Raw genomic sequence first — 12,450 nt, 5'->3', positions numbered from 1 at the left:
GGCCGCGGCCCTTTACGCTTCATTTCATTCGAGATTTGCATTTGCCCCATGCTGCAAAATTATTTTTACATTTGCTGCAAATGCAACTTGTTGTGGCATCTGCTGATGCGGCTCAGAGATGTGCAAACTTCCGGCCAAGCGGCACAACTGCACTGTGCAACATTCACACATGTTGCGCATGTGCCGCGGTCTCTAATGTGGCAGCCACTCGAGACTCGAAACAGGAAAAGATTGGAGTAGGAGGAGGCAACAACGGCCACGGCTCATATGCATATTTCAACGCCCTTTTATGAAACACACAAATATGAAACGACTCCGAACGGTAGCTGGAGAGCATCGGCATCCGAAGGGAACTCGAAATCATATCAAATGTCGAAAGGAAGCTGATGAAAATGAGACTAAAACAAAACAAACGCAAAATATGGAAAAACAATACGGCAGAAATGTGAAAATAGAAATGGAAATCCGAGTGGAGGGGCCATGGAATGACGAGTGCCAGTCGGAAATGGATGGCCAACACAAAGAGAGTCCAAAGTAGCCACCAGACCACCAGGCGAACGATTTTCAACTGCGAATATGAGAGATAAACGATGGTTTCTCTTAGCTGCAAAAAAAATCATAGATAGACATATCAAAGTCGATGCTTAACAAGCACGTTCAAAATGAGTATAGGGGTATATTAGATTTGTGGTGAAAATGGAAAATGTGTGTAACGTCCAGAAGTAAGCGTTTCCGACCCCATAAAGTATATATATTCTTGATGAGCATCAATAGCCGAAGCGATTGAGCCATGTCTGTCTGTCCGTCCGCCTAGTGCTCAAAGACCAGAAGATCTAGAGCCATTTTGTATCCAGACTTCTGTGATATGTCACTATTACAAGTGTATTTCAAAACTTCGATAACACAACGTTCCCCCTCGTTCTTTTTGTGTTTGTTGGTAGATTTTATGTGGTGTAAATATAATTCAGGTTAGTTCTATCTTCGGTTTCTTTGCTCTGAAACTGTAGGAAGGACTGCCTATCACATAAATTCATCTGAAATCAATTATTTCGCAGTTTTGTTTAGGCTTAAAAACACTCTAGGAATGGTCTGTCAATGCCGAATATGGTTAGACCCAGAGAAAAAAAAACCTAAGCCCCGAATAGTATTATATTTTTACTCCGAGAGTCAATATCTAAGAATGGAAGTGTTTTCACTTACCTTTTGACATTATTACGAAAATATTTGATCTAAATATATGTCATATTCAAGATAAATATATCTAATATTTAAATACAATATATTTTCTACAAATTTAAGTTAATATATGTTAATTTTAAGGTGTTTTATGTTTAGATTAAATATGAGACGTATTAAAGATATTTCTTAATAAATTTTAATTTAATTTAATATTTCATTTCACTATGATTGTATTTCAAAACCTCATATTTCATTTAAGTATGAGTTTCTTTGTACTATGCCACTTCTCTCTCTCTCTCTCTCTCTCTCTCTCCGTCTGTACGAAGAGCCCAGGGTACTACTCATTCTGATAACCAAACTCTCTCTCACAGAGATCTCTGGACCACAACAAAGGGCTGGCTACCTTCGAGAATATGTCGAGAACGATGGCATTGCCGTACGCACTTGTCTGGTGGCAGTGGCAGAAGACAAAAGCAGGGGCAGACAAGTGCAACTCGTGTTTGCCTCTCGTTGCAGCCACTGGAGATCCATTTCCAAGCCTTTGTTTGTTCCTTTCTCCGGCTATATGCTGGCTTGTATGTGTGTGTTTATCGAAACTTGGTAACTTTTCATTTGCATTTCCCACGTTGTCAGGGGAAAGAAAAAGAAAAACTTCCGAGTAACGAAAGTCAAAGTCAACGTCAAAGTTGAACGTGTCAGATACAATTTCAGATGTTGTTGCAACATCTCTGTAGTATGGAGAGAAGAGATTGTTAGAAAAGCGGTGCTGCCAACTGTTAATTGGAATTGGGACTACTCTCCACGGCTCCCCTGTTCCCGTCCCCGTACCCTTGTGTGATCCCGAACGAGGTCCCATCTGACATCCTCGTTTAAGGTGAAATTTATACAATCTTTCCATTTGGCAGCAGCGCAGTTAACCAGCAAAACAGAAACAGAAAGATAAATATACAAAATTAACACGTACTCAGGTGAAAATGAGCAGGTAGATACCAGCGCTACCCATGTGTGTGTCTGAAAGGACCGCTCTCTCCCGAACCCAGACAGAGAGTGGGAGAGTGCGGGACTCGTAGAGCAAATAACCCTAATAAATAAGCCAAGTTGAGCCACGATTGAGCGTGGGGGGAGTGGTAGGGGGGGGGGGAGGGAATTGGGTTCCCGTTCCCGACCAAGATGTTCATGAAAAAAGTTAATTAAGGTGTTTGCCCAACAACAACGTCGTGCATTATATGAGAGATATTTATCTGCCGCATGAGAGGATGGGAGAGGGAGGGGGAGAGGCAACTGGTTACGGCGTTGCATGCCCCAGAGTGTTTGCCTTTGAAATGTTTGTCATTATCGTCGTTAACTTTTTGATGAGTCGAACGTGTGTGATAAAAGTGTCATAGGGATTGAAAAAGAGAAGGCCAAGTGAAAGGAAAAACTAATAACACAAGGAATTCAGTTCGTGACAGAGAGAGAGACAGAATGAGTGCGGGCAGCGCATCGAATGTATCTTTCGGATACAAATTGCCATTAGTTTATTGAGAATCTCGAAATTTATGGCTCGGCGTGTCGTGGCCAACCACGCACAAATGGTCACAAATCTGTGAGCCGGCGACACATGTGGGTCTATCCAGCCTCCCCCCCTCCATACCTCCCTCCCGCACACCGTTCCCTTCCTCGTTAGCTGTCTCCTTTGGCATTTGTGGCACGTACAAAATTCATTTGTTGCACTATTTATGTGTCTCTGATGAAAATGAAATCAAATTAAATTTTCGGCACAATTCAAAGTGAGATTTTGCTACAGCCATAAACAAAACAAATTATACCGCATAAATCTCTCATGGAAATTGCTCACGTGCTGGTGTGTGTGTGTGTGTGTGCGTGCGTGTGTGGGTATGGGAAATGGCAGGGATTTTCCACAATCTGCGGGGGCCTCTATTCCGTAGTTATTCGAAGAATTCCACGTGTGTGGACAGACAGCAGCAGATTCTATGCACAAATTTGTGGCACGGCAATGAACCATATCCAAAGTCCAATAAGAACGCTCCATGACGAATGGAATGGAGTGGCGGGAAACCATTTACCACCCATTGTTTAGGTATTTTCTACCTCCTACACACTGAAAATCAGTTTATTGAAATATAAAAAAAACTATTCAAATATTGTTTTTAATTTAGAGTGGCATACGCTTGTTCTATTTTCAATTATCGACTGTTGTACCTATTCAATCGTGGAATGGGAGAGAATCGCTTTATATATAAATCTGTCAAATAATAGCCCCATTGCTTCAAAAATGTGGTTTAATAGTTTTGTTCTAAAGGAGTGAAACTATCAAATTTATACTTCCCATGAATCCCCTTGGGGTCTCTCCACTATCCTAATCGGCCTCATCACAATCTTCCACAGCAGCCCAAATGCTCAGCAAATAGACCCATAAAACAATGCAGACGTTTCCACACCATTTAAATCATATACGAAGGAAAGAGAAGGGAACAGCCAGGGAGAGACAGAGAAATGGAGAGAGTAATATGTATAGCTATGGATGGAGTGTAAATTTAATTGCTCCAACAACTCTCATACGTGCTGGCAATTACAGTTAACATTCCGCTAGGGTGTGCGAGAGTGCGGGGGAGGACGGGTGGAGGGGGGAAAACTAATCAACTAATATATCCATAATAACTGTTATTATGCTGGAGACGACACTCCTTCCCTCTCGCTCTGTGTCGCTGTCTCTGGGATGCGATGCGGTCCCAAAGTTGGGTAACACTTTTCCCCAATAACAAGAACTAACGGGAAAATCACTTAGACAACAACAAATGCCGGCGTTTATCCCCAAAAACAAAACAAAACAGAGAACTGAGAGAGCGCCAACACAGAGAGAGGGGCCCCAGCTCTTATACACAGTGCGAGTTGGGGCCCGACAGACCCCAGAAACTCTCTTATATGAACAGAAAACCCCGTATTTCACTCTCTCTCTCTCTCTCTCTCTGGCTGAACAAGCAGTGCAACGAACGACAGATACGAGGGCAGAAACCAGCCATGGGACCAGGCTCACTCTCTCGACATTTTGGTCGCACGGCAGCGATGGCTTCGTTATGCTCTGAGTAATCTTTCAGCCGCCGCCGCCGTGGACGCACCTAAACGCGCTCGCTCGTCGTAATTTTATTTTCGAGACTGTAACCTGGGTTCAAGCCAGGCCGCGTTTCGTGTGTGTTTCGCCGCTTTTGTTTGTCTCTTTTTGTGGCCAGGCCAACAATATTTGGCAAGTGATGCATAGAGAGCCCGCCCGGCCCACGCAGCACCAGCAGTCAGACACAAAACGTAATTAAATGCAAATGTGTGAAAGTGTAGCATAAAAAGTGCGAACAAGCGGAGAGGAAGAAACGGCCAAATACTCGTATAATACCATATTCCATGTTTTGCAACTATTTTCGGCCGAGTGCCAGTGCGTGATGGAGCCACACAAGTTATAAGTTAAAGCGTTTAAAACTGAACAAAAACTTGAGCTTCGCATCGAAAATAGAGATCGAATACAGAGATAACCTCCCAGCGGACGGAGGGGAAGCATCCAACAGTGAAGCATTTAAAACGGTAAGTACTTTACATGCGATTGCCCTCCCTCTCTCGTTCTTACAATGTGCTTTGTGTTCCCCCTCTCCCCCCTGTCACGCACTTGCTTTGCGGGGCTAAGCTTTGCCTGGACTGGGTGTCCCTCTCCTACGTACTTGCTTTGTGCTTTGTGCTAAGCTTCGCTTTGGCGCGCGCTAAACGTCAGTCAGCGGAGTGATCTCTGTGCTTCTCCCTCGCACTCGCACTTTTATACAGATCACTCAATTGTGCGGTTCATTTGCCTCTCTTTATCTCCTCTCTAGCAGTGCAATATAACTGCAAATTAGTACCGTTGCACAATCCCCCACTCTTGCTGTTGTTGTTGCTCTTTCCCCCTGTGGTTTCTCTGTGTGTGTCACTTGTACAGTGTGCAGTGTGCAATGTACAGTGGAAACTCTGTATAACACTTGCAAGGTGCACTGCGGCCTTGAGTCGGAGGTCTGTTTTGTGGCTTTTCCTGCCCAAAAACCGCACGCACTCCAACCTCGTTTCGGCTTTGACTTGGCCCAAAGCTTCGAGCCACATTAGCATGGCCATTGCTTTTTTATTGTAATTTTTTTGTCCAAAAAACCCGTTTCGAAAAAGCCACAAGCAAAAAGTTTATTTACTCCAAAGAGAGCCTCGGTTCAACAGGTTTTTTTTATTTTTTTTTTTTTCTCTCTGCGCCTCACACGAGTGACTTTTGTGGGGGGAATTTCTTGGTAAAACGTTATCAACAAGCGGGCTTAAAGCGGTTTTCGATTCGTACAATTAAATGGCCCGTGATTTAGACAATTATTTATAGAAGTTTTTCCTGTGCTAAAGATTTTCCGAATACCAAAAGACACTTCCGTTTGCTATGACGTTTGGTTATTCCCAAAATGCTGGCCCTCTAAATGCTGCTCCACGATTTAACAGATTTAAACGGCACTTAGTGCCGTAGTGCGACTCGACTCGAAATATTATATTGTTTTTTTAAAACGCAGATAAGTCCGGCAGTCGGCCCATCACAAGTTCAAAGCTTATCACTTTAAGTGCCAGTGCATTCAGGCACACTCATAATCGGTACAGATGAATGTGAATTTACTCAGAAGAAGAAATCTATTATGGAAGTATAATATCACACAGTTTAGACTCTGTTTCCCCTCTCCAGATAAAGGCTAGTCCGCCTTGGACTTAATCGGCCACCAAAGATTTAGGTTGAAATATTTCCAAAGCCAAGAAGCCAAGAAGCGAAGAAGCTCCTCTCAATAGGTCTTTTAACAATGGAAACCAAAAGGTAAAACTGCGGAAGTCATTTAACAGTCTACTTAGTTTTCTTGCCAAAAAAAATGAAAGAAAGAAAAGCAGCAAACGTTCAAGATGGCTCGCTTTTGGCTCCGGCTCTGGCTCCGGCTCTGGCTCTGGTCTTCTGGTCACGTTAGAAAGTACGAGTAGCTGTAATTGCGGCTCCGTTATTGTTATGGTTACTGTTACTCGCTCGACTGCAGGCGGCCAGGCGGTAAAAGTTGCCCAAAAATAAAACTAAAACGAATTGTCATACAGCCACAAAGGTTTTTCGCTATATTTCTGCACTGTCCCTGTCCCTGTCCCCCTGTCCCTGTCCCTTTCCCTCCTACAACCAGTTGCTGCTTTTGGGGCTTACGCATTTGAGATTCATTGTTATATTTCCTTCTGATGTGGGCGTTTGCCCCACACTGAGAGACTTCTCTTTGTTTTGTTTTCAAGACTTTACGAAAACTGATAAATAAACAGCAACAATAACAAAAACAACAACAACAAAAAACAGCAAAAATAAAGCTTTCGACACACAGAAAGCCGATGTTTATATACCCTAGAATTGAGTTGTTTATTTTTTTATTTTTATTGAAAGTGTGATTTTCCAAGAAAAACATTTATTTTTAGTTCCACGACATTTAAAAAAAAAACCCAAAACCTATATGATTTCTAAAAGAATCCATTATTTTTATAGAAATTAGGTTTCATAAATTAATAAAGGTATTGCCAGAGCCACTGTGGAATTTCTGTGGTCAAGTCATTTTCCATAAAACTGGGAAAAATAAGCGGAAATAATAATAATATTTATATTATTTTTCGACAAATTCGAATCTTTGTTTTCTTTTATTTTATAAACAAAAGAGGTGTTCGCCGGGGAAATTATGAGCTTAATGTTTTTTATACTTTTATAGCACCTTTCACCGATTGGTACCAATAAACGATCATATGCATCTCTTAGAAAAATGGTTTGAAGGAAGAAACCCAAGGAATTTTCGTCTTTTAATCTTCAGGGAAGATTCTTTTCGCTTTTTTCTATCTAATGGATCTAATGGATCATCAGTAAAGGGTATATGTAGATAAAATCTAAAAATTAATTAAAAGACAGCTTCCTAGGGCTGCTCTCTGTCTCCAGTTGTGTGTTTTTTTCCATCTGCCAAGTGTTTTTTTTTTTCTCGCCGACACTTCATTATCGGCGGCTTGTGTTTATAATTAGCAAAAACTTGGCTTTGAGTCTTTCTATTGTATTCGGACTGGACTGGATTGGGATTCAGAGAGCACTCTCTACGGCTTTACACTCAATAAAAGATGAGTCAGCAGCTGAGCAAACGATGAGAAAAAGTCTCTCTCTCTCTCTCAAATATGAATCGTTCTCTTACTCGTGATCGACTCTCCGTCGGATCAGACATTGGATTAACCCAAAGTCAATTCGTGACGTCAATGGGAGAGGGACAGGTAGAGAGAGAGAGACAGCTCCACTTCGTGTGAGGTTTTTTACTCTTTCATTAGATGGAAAGGGGAGGTGGAAAGAGGGGGGAGAGACACGTTTATTACGCTGCCATTCAATTAAATTGATTCCCATTTTTATTACCATACGACCTATAGGTTTCCCACTGCGACTGCGACATTCCTCTCGCAAATGAAGTCGTTGCAGCAGGTTTTCCCTTTGTCCCTTTGTCCCCTCTAATGCCTTCATCGCGCACAAAAATCTCATTAATTTTCCGACTCTCTTTCTATCTTTTGGGTCTAATCTTTGTATTGTTTGTGCCTGGGATTCTACCTGCTTTATCTGGGACATGCACATGCACTGTGTCCTGTGTCCTGTGTGCCTTCATCCCTATCCAGTGTGCCCTCCTAATCGAAACAGCTGTCGCCTCCCACTCCATCTATTTCGGGGGTAGAGACTCTATTCGTGAATAAGTTATAAAAAATTAACCAGAGCAAATGTTGATATAATAAACCTCATGGTTTCAAGGCAATTAGGGGCCCAAAACCACCCTCTCTCTTGGCCACATTTCTAACATATTTTCTCATTTAAATAAAGAATGAAAGAAACAGCAGGGAAAACATTAGACGCGCGCCTAAATGTTGGAAATTAGCGGCCACAAAAAAAGCCAACACGAAAAAAAAGAGAAATTTAATTAAAGCAACATGAGAAAAAAAATGCATAAATTTAGTCACCCAAAAAGAAGGAAAAACACCCACCTGGCCCCCAGGAAAGCCCCCGCCCCGTGCTGGAAAAACGTGTAATTTTCCCCGTAACTTTGGCGGCGGGTCAGAGTCCGGTGTCCGGGGCATAATGATTAGGGTCCAGGGCACAGAACGGACATTTGTGCGGGCTCTGAATGGGGGCAGGCGAAGCCGAAGCCGAAGCGGCAGCAGGTTGCCAACAAAATTTTTGCTTATAATTTTTGGTTCGCTTTCTGTTTCTCTCTCGAGATAAAAGCATTTGTCATTAGCATAAAATGTTCCAGGGGTCTGATCCGAAGGCAAAACGAATATTTGAACTTCATTAGTGAGTCGGAGACGGAGACAGAGACAAAGACAAAGCCTAAGATAGAAACAAAGACCAAAGAACCCTCTAATGTCTGGCTATAATTAGAAATTTAAAGTAATTTTTAGGGTCAGTAAGTCACAGAAACACACACACACACACACACAATCTGTGGCAGATACAAAGGGAATTATTGAGACGCCTGATTGCACTTTAATGCCCAAAAGATATGGGAAAAAGTAGGAACAAAAGGAAAAGCCCACGTCGATGTCTGGATGGGCATTGAATGGGCACTGATAGATGATAGCAGCCCACGCAGGAAAAGCCCCTAAAAGGCGATCTCCGACCCGTCCCGTTCCGTCCATCATGCCTCGCTGCACATCGAGTGGCACTTGTGGCTCTTGACAGAGGAAGACCCTTTAAAGTGCATTGGAAGTGGAAGATTTCGAGATACTGATAAGCCCCATAACCATACACGTGAGCACATAGTTTCAGCCCTCAATATGATGGCCAAGATGCGTGCCTCCGATAGGGCACAGTACCCATTTGAATCCCCTGGGCTGCCACTCAACGGCAACGCCTGGCTGGTCAGCAATTACAGGAGCTTCTCCCCGCCCCCCTCCCCGTCCCTGGCTCCTTGGGCTAATGATTGATATCCGCCTCGGGAGGGGGCAGAGAGACGGGGAGCTCTGGGAAAATGTCCCACGTATTTCCACATCAAATTTGATATCCAGTTGAAAATTTAATGGCACTGACATTTGCATTCCTAATGAGGCCTGCCCGAGGCCCGAGGCCCGAGGGCTAGTGCAATTGGTGTGGAAATTATATGGCGATTTGTTGTAGGACTCGAATGTGTCAATAGGGGGAACCTCCAGGTCTCCCTCCATCTGTCTGCAGTTTTTCAATGTCCCCCCAGGACATGTAAATCAATACGCAAACAAATTATGAATGCAAACAGAGGGAGGGAGGGGGAGACAGAGACCAGACAGGACTACAGATAGACAGACGGAAACGACAGGGAAATGTCCAACTGTTTGCACAGATTGACGCCATTAAAACCAACATATGACGGGGATTTTAATACGACGATTAAACTGGAACCCAACCCAAAACGAGAATCGGAATCAGAACCGAAACCCAAGTCCAAGTCCAAGTCAGAGGCAGAGGCAGGGCTCTGGCTGCTGCCCCGCTGAGTGGCATCGTTAAAACCACACACAAAAAGTGTCATAAACATAAAATTGATTTTGGTTTTTGTTTGTCTCCGGGAAAGACCCAAAACTCTCTCTCTCTCTTTCTATATCTCATTATAGAATCTGTTTTTTTTGTTTTTTTCGGGGGTTCTGTTGTTTAATTTTTAATCATCGTCGTGTTGTTCGCGTGGGCCGCCGCGACAGGCCGTGGAATATTGATTTAAGATTCTTAATCGAAAATTCCCCGAGACATTAATTGCTGTTATTATTAGTAGAATGTGCATTAATTATGGAATACATTCGTCGTGCAGAAGATTATATCACAAGTGCCCCCAAAACCCACGCGCCTCTGCATGGGGCACGGCACCAACGTAATCGTAGGGGAAACGCACAACCTCATGCTTTTTAATGGCTCATGAAAAGAAGAGGGAGAAAACATTATCGATAGATACTTTCGGGTCGGGGATTGTATTCCTAATTTATGGCCCAGTCAGCGAATAGAAAGTTTAATGAACCTCCTACTTAACGAAAGAAGAATCAAAACTTGAGAATTTCGGCTGCCTCTTCCATGGGGCGGGAGTCTCCAAAATGGGTAGCTACAGTGCGTTGCATGAGGGAATTGCGAGAGCCTCTCACATGACTAAGCAAACTGTGAAAGAGAGAGGTTCTACCAGAGAGATTCCACCCAAAAAACGTGGAATTCGGATACTCCCATCTTTTGGAAAATTACTTCAATAAATAATTGAAAGAATCGACTGCTAAAGAAGAGCTTATATCGATGTGCCACTGTGCAACAGGGAAATGACTGTGGCTTCCACTCAATCATAACGGAGACATGAGGTTTTTCGTTTTGTGGTTGCATCGTGCAACGCCGTGTGGCAACACCTTCGAAGCCATGGCTGCGCATGCGCCCAGCCTGTGGAATGTTTTCGAAAATATGTAATTTAATTAGCAATAAACAAAAGAGAAGTAGGCAAGGGATACATGAAATTGAGGCGATTACTGATGGGCTCTCCCTGCGATTCTCCTTTGATTATGTTAATCGCCGAATGAAGCCGCGGAGCCGTGGAGCCGTGGGAATGTGCCCCAGCAGCAGGCAAAGAGGAGGCGGAGATTTCCCTTATAAGCCGCTTTAAGCCCTAAAACAAGTGGCGGGCAAAGAGATTTTCATTCTTTGATTCGTTTGCCACAGAGCCACAGAGGAGTCCAATATTTTTGGGGCAGCATTTTCTCGCTTCCTCATTTTTGTAATTACTCTCGTATTTTCCTTGGCAGTTTTCCTTGAAAAACAGTCAAAGCGAGAGGGAGAGGGAGAGACAGACAGAAGACAAACAAAGCACTTGCTTATTGCTGCTGTCCTTTCAGGACAAACACACACACACACACACACACAGGACATGCGCCTCAGAAATATGAGAGAGAGAGAAAAACTTTCATCAGAGGGAAAATTAATTAAAAGATAATGATGATTTTTGCTATTTGAGTTTTTCCGCACAACAAACGGGAAATGAGACAAAAGTTAAACGAAAAGTGCACAAAATTATGCCAGAAAGCAATTAAATGAGGGCACACAATTATTTGAGGCACTGTAGCACTGTTCTGCAAAGATTCAGGGAATGGCAGGGCGGGGCAGGGGCTGTGGGCAAGGCCAATCACTCTTTGCCGTGCCGCACACAGAGTCCTGATGACCCGTTTGCATGTCTGCCACTTGGCCTGTCGACACAATGCCACAAACGGGGGCAGCAGCAGATCAATTATGAGGGGAACAATTTGAGCTGTCGCTAAATTCATCATCCAATCATGCAACCATTCAGTCATTCTTTGCTTCAACCTACTGTCCATTTAACCATCTATTCACTCGCTCATGCACTCATCTATCCATCCATCACTTTGAAGCCTGTTCTAATCCAGCTTTTGTCCCTCTTTTTGTTTCGCAGGTAAGCATTTTGGGCAAAGCAGAGCTTCAAGTGTTTTCCGTAAGTATTGTTTGTGTGGACTCCACATAGACTCCACGCCTCTCTCTGGCCAGGCAGCGGACGAGAGCTTTTGTTTGGAGTCTTTTTTGGGCCGTTTCCTGCTTGAAACTTGATGCCAATTCAAAAAATGGTTCATCTTTTGGGCCTGAGAACTAAATGCGACAGCCACAAGCCACTTTCCCACAGACAGAATAATGGATCATCATTATCATCAAAGAGAGAGACGGGCATAAGAGAGGAGTCCGGCTGCTGTCCGTAGAGACCTGCGAGGGAGTAGTCTTAAGGGGAATCTTTTTCCACAATAAATGTATGAAAAGCTAACCTACCCCTGTCCCAAGCCCTCCTTTGAGAGAACTGTGTCCCCGAGTTGAATAAATGAAACCCCCTTCTGTAGAGGCCTCTGTCTTTAGAGCAGATCCCTCCCCCTTAAAGCCACAAACTAACATTCAGCTCTCCTCCACATTGGTCTGATATTTAAGCCAAGTTACGAAGCCTTTTTTGGGGATTACATGGCCAACAGATGGGGCAAGGCAAAAGGGAAAATTTCACGCATCACCAACGAAAATATCGACTTGAAATTGCCTTCAAATTTCAATTATCATCGGGGGATCGAGGGACAAAAGGCCCTCAACGAAATGCAAAGGTTTTCCAATGATAATGAGGAGTGGGGTGGCATGGTCATGGGGTGGCATGTGAAACGTGAATTGCATAAAAATTGCAAACACAAAATTTGCTGACTTACTGGCTTTCTGGATTTTTGTACGCC

General features: G+C 43.4%; 1 protein-coding gene across 1 annotated transcript in view; it reads left to right on the top strand.

The window, feature by feature from the left end:
• The first annotated feature begins 4,229 nt into the window (after nt 1-4,229).
• Tl (toll like receptor) overlaps nt 4,230-12,450 on the top strand; it is a 47,904-nt gene continuing 39,683 nt past the window's right edge. The window contains exon 1 of the mRNA XM_001357929.5: nt 4,230-4,752. The gene's annotated coding sequence lies outside the window, so the exon portion shown is untranslated. The remainder of the gene's footprint in view (nt 4,753-12,450) is intronic.

The sequence above is a fragment of the Drosophila pseudoobscura genome, chromosome 2 (assembly GCF_009870125.1).
Source record: "Drosophila pseudoobscura strain MV-25-SWS-2005 chromosome 2, UCI_Dpse_MV25, whole genome shotgun sequence".
NCBI classification, from domain to species: domain Eukaryota; kingdom Metazoa; phylum Arthropoda; class Insecta; order Diptera; family Drosophilidae; genus Drosophila; species Drosophila pseudoobscura.
Note: the sequence above shows the minus strand (reverse complement) of the source record. Positions and strands in the feature narration are given on the sequence as shown.